Source organism: Rhopilema esculentum, chromosome 10 (genome assembly GCF_057945365.1).
Source record: "Rhopilema esculentum isolate cy_ngs chromosome 10, ASM5794536v1, whole genome shotgun sequence".
In the NCBI taxonomy this organism is placed as follows: domain Eukaryota; kingdom Metazoa; phylum Cnidaria; class Scyphozoa; order Rhizostomeae; family Rhizostomatidae; genus Rhopilema; species Rhopilema esculentum.
In genome coordinates, this window is record NC_142824.1 from 5644755 (window position 1) to 5654646 (window position 9892).

Consider the following 9892-nt stretch of genomic DNA (forward strand, 5'->3'; position numbering starts at 1 on the left):
ACCAAAGAAAATTATACTTTAATGAGAAAATGTTTTAATTTTGGTTAGAAAAATGGGGCTATTTTTGCAACAGTACTCTGGGAAGTTGTTTTTTTCAATTTCCCTCAATTATTTCGAACTCAGCTATAATCACAGTAGGCAGGTCAAATGATAATTCTGTATTTTAACCATCCTATTAGTTACAATATATCCACAATGTTCAGGGCTTGGTGATCTTGAAAACAGCAGGAATTTTAAAGTTCGCCCAAATACAAGCAAAGAGACACTTTTTTGAAAAAATATTGCTTATATAACATATACAAGTTGGGGGAAATTTGATGGACCCAAAATTGATGTATCTTGGGTTAGCTCATCTTAGGATTTTAGTCATAACTTCAGAATAAAACGATATAAAACAATTCTGTTTCGCTAGAGTTGAAATAAATGATTGAAAAAAGAGTCATCAATCTTTTTGCAAGTTAAAATGCTAATTAGATATGCAAATAAGCCATCTCAATGGCAGCAAAATTGATGATATGGTTATATGTAAAAGATAATATCTGCATCACCATCATAAGATTGACTTGCAAAGTAATTCTTTTTGGATTCTGTAGATTCATTAGTTTGATCTATGTCATAGATGTTTCCTGGATAATGCCTACAAAGGTACTTTGAAAGTTTCATGAGGAAAATTTTGAAAGTATAAAGTTTGCAGTTTGCAGCAATAGTCTCGTTTAAATATTTGCAAACATCACATAATAATACTTTATATCGTTAGATAAATAATATTTCAGCGCTGTTTATATACCGATAGGCTGCCGGTTAACGACAAGAACAAAAATGTTCTAGAAACAATACATAAACTAACGTAAATTTTTTTCTAACCATTTCACCAATAGGGACAACATGCTGACGGAAACTAGAACCTCTACTGCAGATAAAAGCTGTTCTAAGTAAACAAAAACTCGGCTTCCGTTTGATTCAGGCATAGGTTACACTAAAATTTTGGTGATCTGCATTTCTTTTGCTTTGAATCAACGCTTCCTTCTTCTAATGTACATGCAGTGGAATCCCGATATAATGAACTCTGAAGGGAACAAGAAAATAGTTTGTTATATCGGGAGTTCGTTAAACCGAGAGATAACGTTTTTTGTGTCCTTTAGCAGTTCACTCCTAAAAAACCTGCGGTGGGCTTGTATAGGCTATCTCCGACCTCTGTGCACATTTGACTAAAAAACAATCTAAATTCAAATAATTCAACTGGCTGGTCATTGAAAATGAAAATCTTAATGTTCCTTTTTAATTTGGGACCAAGAGATTGGCAAAGCTGGTATCACTTCACTCTTAGTTGTTGCCTGGATGATGTCTTCGATTTCTTCACATTCTTGTTTGCCCTCTTCTGCTTCTCCATCTTGGTCTCTTAATAAATTTTTGTCGTCGCTCATTGCCAATGTCTTATATGTAAGAAAATATTCGTTAGTGTCAACGTACTCATTTGCAGTAATTTATGGTGCAATCAAACTTTCATCTCGTGCTATGAGGCTCTGAGTGTATGAGCCATTTCTTGAAATGTATCATCGGCATGTTTTGCCGATTACACAAATGATTTCCCCCTAACAGAAAGTGATAAATACACCGAAAATAAATAAAAAAAAATAACAGATGAAAAATTTATGGAAAGTTCGTTATTTCGAGGGTAATTTTGATGAGGGGACCTAGAATTTGGTTCGTAAAAACGAGAATTCATTACATCCGGGGCACGTTCTATCGGGATTCCACTGTAATTCAAATTGAAATTTTAGAATTCGGAATATTAAAATAGAGACATATAAAATAGAACTCTGTTGTCGCTACCCGCCATTCCTCAATGTTTCGAAAATTTCAAAAATTTCGAAACTAGATAAGGAAAAAGTTTCGAAATTAGACAAGGGAAAAATTCGAAACTAGACAAAAGAAAATAACTTAATCAAAGCAAGCATGTGTCTTCAAGGCAACTCTAGAAACAAATTCCTCAGTTAGGGGAAAGCGAATATAGCAGACGAAGGGCATGAATTCAAATAAATTAGGTAAAATAGAAATTGGAAGGAATTTTTCGTCCATTTTTGAAGGAATTTTTGCGTAAATGTAAGGATTTTTTTGAGAAATCAGTTGAGCAAAAACTTCTCCCTCCGAAAAACTGTTTGGCTACGCCCCTATTGCCCGCCTACCTTTCCAGTGCTGGCTTCGTGCCTGGGTTCTATTTATGCAAAATAGGTAGAAATTCGGTTTTACAAATCAAGACAAAATATAAGGTACGTGGCAATTGACAGTCAGTCAACTTCTGAGCCTCTCCCTCCCTAAAAACACAGATAAAATAAATTTTATCTTGCCCACATCCAATATATTGTATTCAAACTGTTACCAATTTATTTTTAAAACCTTTACAGTTACAACGCGTCGATAACTTTACTAAAGTTGATCCTTTTAGCAACATCACTTTCAATACCCTAGCAGAACTAAGTCATTCAGTAACTAAGCCATCAATCCTTGTCGTTTTGACGGATCCACTTTGCTAGCCTGGGTTTAAGATCGTCGAAAAGACATTTTAAACAAAAACAACACGGAAGCAATTTTAAATACTTTAATATTTAATGTCAGGACTTTTGGGACCCTTACGGGAGAAAGCCTTACCTAGAATGATGCACTATCGTTAAAAAGGACACCCTAATTTTGAACAAGGGCCCCGGCGCACTGCCCCGACTGAATCGTGACAAGTATCGGCGCTTTTTGCCACAATCCTGTCACAAAGGTTTGCAGATCGGGAGCTTTCATCTTCATAAGCAACAGGCTTGTGATTTCAAATTGCTGTTAATAGCTATCTATAATTAATAGTCCTTGATTGCTTTATCTTGTTTATGTGTGACGCTTCATTCGGTGACATTCTATAGTGTGAAAGTCAATTGCAATACCTTTAATGCCTTGAATACAAAGTTTCTGACTTTACCCAAAGCTTCCACCCTGATATCACACCAAACAACGCTGGTGGGTGTTTGTTTTTACGTGCCACAAGACGAATTTACGTGTCCGAGGTGATTATCACCACTTCTTTCTTCAGCTAGGTTCTGCAGTTTTATAGAATTCAAAGGTCTCTTTCGAGGTTGCAGGTGTTTTTTGGTAAATATTTTTGTTATTCTACTTCTTTTATTTGTTTTTCTGGAAGGAAAAAAATATGCAAACAAATTCGGAGACATCTTTAAGATATTATTATTTTAGACATCATTATATTATTTCTGTTTTACTGCGACTAATTTTTTAGCTAAACACGAATCATATTCAACAGTATATATGTCTGACACATATCTGATGAAAAGCACTAGCCGTGTAACAAGGCCTCAAACTTGGCAGCCACATCCCCCCCCCTATACTTGCAAATGGGGCTTGGACATCACCTTGAGCATTCGTTCCAAACAGTGTACGAACAAACGTTTCCAATGTTTTTCGAGAGTCTGAAGGGCGTAGTCGAGAAAGTTATTTTTGTCCACCCCAGTTATAAGGGCTGGCGACGCCACTGAAACGGGTTATTTGATAGTAGACATTTCCCATGAAATTAAGAATTCCAAAGAAAAACGCTTCGAAAAGGCCTTGCCATACACTGTTTTCATAAGAACAATTATCACGAGCCTCAAAATTGGTAAGTTAAGAACAAATTAAGAATAACCTGAGGCTGAGCTACTGTAAAATTTAGTTTCTAACAATGTTCTGTTACAAAAGCAAGGAGTTTTTCGCCATCTTGTGGTGCTTTTTCGGTGAATTTCAAGCTTGTCAGCAAATGAAGATATCTCACCCCTTTGTTGGCAAACGAGACCTGAACACCTCCCTGAAGCAAATTAGCTAGAAATTGCCCTGCTGACACCGTAATAATTTAAGAACAAATTGAGAACAATGAAGCCTAAGATTTTCTTAAAAATTAAGAATAGTCAGCCTGAACTTCAATTTACTGGTTCTTATAGAGTATGAGTGTTTTGCATTTCTCTGCTAGAGCTGGACTAGGAAGCTGCAGTGACTATTATTTAATGGTTCTAGAAACAGTTCAATGCATGGATGTAGAAAAATCAACTTTCTAAAGAAGAACACTCGAGCCTAAAATTATCCAACAAATAAAGATAAAGCCTAGGCTGAAATTTTTTAGTTTTTATCAATAATTTTTGTGCACTTTATCTACGCGAATATAATTATTTTTCGAACAAACGGAGAAGACGAGGGAAAAGTAAATTGAATGTCATTAAAACATTTGCACAGGTTTTCATGAACATATTCATGATTTGGCTCTGCAAATTTGCTGGTGCTCTCTCTTGCCATGCTGCAATGCTCTGTGATTTGTTGCTGAACAGAAATAAATGAAGATAGTTAAATATACATTTGCGATCTAGAGCCGATAAAACAGAACTGAAAAACAACTACATGCTTATTTATAAGAACGCATCAATGCAAGCTGAAATTCAACAAAACTTCATAAATGAAATACTAGCCAAATTTGGAAATACAAGAATAGCAACAGAACAACAGAAAGCGATAAGCTAAATAGCACTGAAACAACAACAATAACAACCTAACAACCTAACCAAAAATGACGTCATTTTATCAAATGTATGTTCTTTGTTGGAGATAAAACTGCAGGTACAAGTGCAACATCCCGAACAGAGGCCTTGATATATCCCCCCCTCCATCTTTGATCACATAATATGCGAACGTGCCCACACACACCCAATAGCCAACACCATTAAAGTCTGGGGTGGATTAATCATAGTCAATAGAAGGAAATGTCCCTTCTATTGACTATGGATCAATCTATTGCCTAGTCTAATAAAGCATATATTGCTATAGAAAATTTTTCAGAAACATGTCAAGTTAGGATATCTTAAAGACACATTCATTCGATAGAAAGTACATCCCCTCATCAAATAATTCCCATTTCAAATATTATTTTTAGTCAAATAAAAGTATATAATTGCTGTCTAGCCGATGTTTGGCCATTCGTTTGGATCGTTTAGCTCTGGAGTGTGTTGTGTCCGCCATTTTGGGTTGTTGTTGTTGGAAGAGGAGGAGGAAGGCAGAAGGAGGGACTGCAGAGACTGACTGAGACTGTTTGCTTTGCAACTGTTATAATGTGATACTTGTTGTGTTATTTACATATATACATCAACAGCAAAAGGATGATGTCTGGTTTTCTTGTCTCGGAGACTTTATAATGGCGACGAGGATAAAGCTGAGGTAAAAAAAAAAAACTAGGCCAATTCAGGAATCAGCGTAAAAGGTAGAAAAACTAGGCCGATTCAAAATGGCGGCGAGTTATGGATTGCATGCAATGACCAAGTTTGACCCGGAAGATCACCAAGGGAATGTTTATGAAGCATTTTGTGACTTTATTGATTCTTTTCATTATGAATATGATGCAATAGCCAAAGAGCCACCGAAGGAAGGTAGTAACACAGAGAAAGCAGCATGGGTAGAGCAAGATAAACGGAAAATTTTTTTAAGAAGGTTTGCCTCAAGAAACCTTCAAAGGGATTTTGAGGAAGTTGTTCCTGAAAAGGATAGGGGTAAAATCACTTTTATGGAGATGACAGCAGCACTAAAGGGAAGATATGATATCAGTAGGAACAAAACACTTGCCAATTTTGAGTTTCACAAGTTGTTTCAGAAGGAAAGTGAAAGTTTTGATTCTTTTACAGTAAGAGTAAAGCACGAAGCCAAAACATGTGAATTTTCTTGCACCAGTGAAACTTGTACAGTCAAGAATATCCTCACCAGAGACCAAATCATCATTGGAACATCGAATAATGAAATTCGCAAAAATGCCCTAAAGAACCAGTGGGACCTTGATAATCTGATTAAAGGTGGGAGACAACTGGAGGCAGCAGCAAGAGGGGCACAGAGAATCCATGAAAATAGTGAAGCACCTGTCTCCAGAATAAAGAGACCAGGAAAATACTCCAGAAAAGGGTCAAAATCAAAATATGAAGGAAAATTGCGAGAGAAATATTCCAACTGCCCAAATTGTTCATCGAGAGTATGTAAAGGAGGAAAGCAGTGCCCAGCAGCAAATCGTGAGTGCTTTGACTGTGGTAAAACAGGACATTTTAAAGGCTCGGCAATATGTAAAAAGAAGAGAGAGAAGATTAAACCTCGCACTCGGCGGGTAGAGAGCAGTAGCAGTAAGGATGAAAGCTCTGATACTGAAACATGCACATCTGAAAGTGACTCAAGTTCTAGCCAGAATATTAACCGTGTACGGTTCATGAAGAATGTTACAAAAATACGACGCATGCGTATTCGCCAGCAGATGCGCAAAACATCAGAAAAATCACGCTATCAAGTTGAGGTGATAATTAAAGAGCGAAGAGTAAGTGCATTTGCTGACACAGGGGCGGATATTTGCGTAATGTCTAGGAAACAAGCTCAAGCTTTGGCTTTGCCCCTTGGAAAAACGAAGATGAAAATACGCCCATATGGATCAAAATCAGTAAAATGTTGTGGTTACTATATAGGCACAATCATGCATGGAGAATCAGTTGCCAATGCATGCATATACGTGGTCAAACAGGATCTTGAAACTTTGCTCAGTGGAAGAGTTTCAGAAGAGCTAGGAATCATAACATTTAACCCAACTCCAGATAACCAACAGCCAAGTATTCGGCGCAACACAGAAATCAGAGATGACGTTAAAGCAAGCATTATTTCGCAATATCCAGAGGTATTTACAGGTATTGGTACATTAAAAGACCATTTTGTGAAGTTTCACATAAATGAAAATATTCCCCCAGTAGCTGCACCGGCCAGACCTGTTCCATTTCATTTACGGAAGAGATTTGAGAAAGAGATACAGACCATGGAAGAGAACAATATAATAGAAGAACATATAGGACCAGCACCATGGATTTCAAATGTAGTGCTCGCCCCAAAAGATGATGGTAGTATTCGGGTCACTGTTGACATGCGTCAAGCAAACCGGGCAATTGAATCAACAAACATTCCAATTCCCAGAGTAGAGGACATTAAAACACAACTTGCAAGGTGTCAACATTTTTCTAAACTTGATTTTAAGTCTGCATTCCATCAACTGGAGCTTGATGAAGAGTCTAAGAAGATCACAGTGTTTCATGCAGGTGACCGACTGATGCGGTATCGAAAACTTACTATGGGCACAAAACCAGCCTCTGGCGAGTTGACAAAGGCGCTTCTTCCGCTATTTCAGCCCATTCAAGAAGCACATGTTATCCATGATGACCTCATCATAGCAGCCAAAACAAAGAAACAACATGATCATGCATTAAATCGCGTCCTTCAAGTAATTGCAAAATCAGGAATGACTTTGAATCCTGATAAATGCATGTTTGATAAGGAGGAAATTCCATTCTGGGGACTACGTGTCTGCAAAGATGGTATTAAACCGGACCCAGAAAAGGTCAAGGCATTGCAACATGCCTCACGCCCACGTTCAAAGGATGAACTACAATCTTTCCTCTGTATGATCCAGTCAAATAAAGACTTCATACCAGACTTAGCAAGCAAAACAATGAACCTTCGGATGCGAACAAAGAAACACAGTCGCTTCACTTGGGATAAGGAGTGCCAAAGAGAATTTGACAGGTTGAAAGTTGCATTCAGAGAAGACACTCTTCTCCGCCATTTCAATCCTGAAGAGGATACATTTATTTTTGTGGATGCGCATCTTTCAGGACTATCTGCAATTCTGATGCAAGGAGAGACAAGTGATAGTGCAAAGCCAGTAGCATTTGCCAGCCGTGCCACAACCCCAGTAGAGCAGAGATACCCACAGCTAGACTTAGAAGCACTAGCCATTGACTTTGGATTGCGTCGGTTTCGCTACTTTATTGCAGGAGGTCCTGAGATCAAAGTCGTTACAGATCATAAGCCCCTGGTAAGCATTTTTTCTAATGCTAGAAAAGGGTCGGTCAGAACAGACCGGATAAAGCTGCGTCATCAAGACATGAAATATAGAGTAATCTGGAAGGAAGGGAAAGTTAACCCAGCTGATTACCTTTCCCGACATGCAACACCATTTAGTAGCATCAGCAGAGATCAACAAAAAGAAACCAGTGAACTAGAAAAAACGGTCTGGCTTCTTCAATATGCTCCATACACCGAGTCCATTTCTATGAGTCGAATCATCGATGAGACAGATAAAGACAAAACACTTCATGAGTTGAAGAAATACATTAGAAAGGGATATGTACCAAAGACAAAGGGTAATCTCGCTCCATTCAAAAAGATCTTTGCGGAACTTACCATCTCAGATGAGGAACTGATAATGAAAGGAGAACGCATTATTCTTCCTGAGAGTTTGTGGGACATTGCCCTTGTAAAAGCCCACCAGGGAGGTCACCCTGGAATGAACAGCCTTAAACGCCGCCTACGCAGTCATTTCTGGTTCCCAAAAATGAACCAAAAAGTGGAAGAGAAAGTGGCATCCTGTAAAGAGTGTCAACTATTTACAAACAAGACAATGCACGAACCCATTCAATCTCACAGAACGCCGGAACATGCATGGCAAGATGTAAGCATTGATCTGTTTGGTCCTATGCCCGACAGTAAGCATGTGTTGGTAGTTCTGGATAAAATGAGTCGATTTCCTGCAGCAAAGCTTGTCCCAAACACCGCAGCTAAGCCTGTCATTAAAGCATTGGATGACATTTATACAGATTTCGGTTATCCTGAAATGCATCGCACAGACAATGGACCACCATTTGATTCAAAAGCATTTGCTGAATTTTCCCAAGGCAGCGGTATTGATCATGTTAAAACCTTCCCGTATCACCCACAAGCAAACCCTGCAGAAACATTTATGCGTCCTCTCGGAAAAGCGTTAAAGGCGGCCCATTTCAATAAAAAGGATAAACATACAGCTATTAAGGAAGTCCTAGCAACATATCGGGCGACGCCTCATCCTGCAACGGGAGTACCACCGGGAGATCTCTTGCTTCGTAGTGGGTATCGAAAAGATTTTCCGCGACGGCAACTGACTGAGCAACAGATACGCGAGGCTCAGATGCAAGACAGAGCACAACGTATGTCTCGAGAGGACCAAATGAACAGGTCGACCCATAGAAAGAAGTCCATCTACACTCCAGGGGATCTTGTGTACATACGGAACATGCAGCGGTGCAAGTTTGATCCCATCTTTGGGCCAGAGCTGTATAAAGTCCTGTGCACAGAAGGTAGCGGCCTGTTACTAGAAAGTTTGGCTGATAATAAAAGTTTCAGAAGGCACTGTGATGACGTAAAGCCTGCAGTTAGCCAAGGAAAAATCGAGGACCATACTATTTGGATAGAGAACCAAGCCCATCAAACAGAAAACGCGAACAACCAAGATCCGGTTCCAGACATGACAGAAGAGCCAGTAATTGCCCCAGCTGGCGTTACTGCGCAACATCCAAATGAGGACAGGGCTACAAGACCTCGGAGGGAAACTCGTTTACCTGCTAGGTTCAAAGACTACGTCCGTTACTAAAAAAGGGGAAGTGGTGTTGTGTCCGCCATTTTGGGTTGTTGTTGTTGGAAGAGGAGGAGGAAGGCAGAAGGAGGGACTGCAGAGACTGACTGAGACTGTTTGCTTTGCAACTGTTATAATGTGATACTTGTTGTGTTATTTACATATATACATCAACAGCAAAAGGATGATGTCTGGTTTTCTTGTCTCGGAGACTTTATAGAGTGTATGGAGGAATGTGCTTCGTCGCAAGGCCAATCAAGATACCTCTTTATCTTCTTTTAAGATGATTATAGATATATAAATATGTAATTGTAATTAGTCGCTTTCATTTAAAACCAGTTAAACGTTAATTTGTAACTTTTCTGCACAGCCCCCTGAAAATCAGTCCCCCCGAATACCGGGCGTGAATGATTTTAAAAA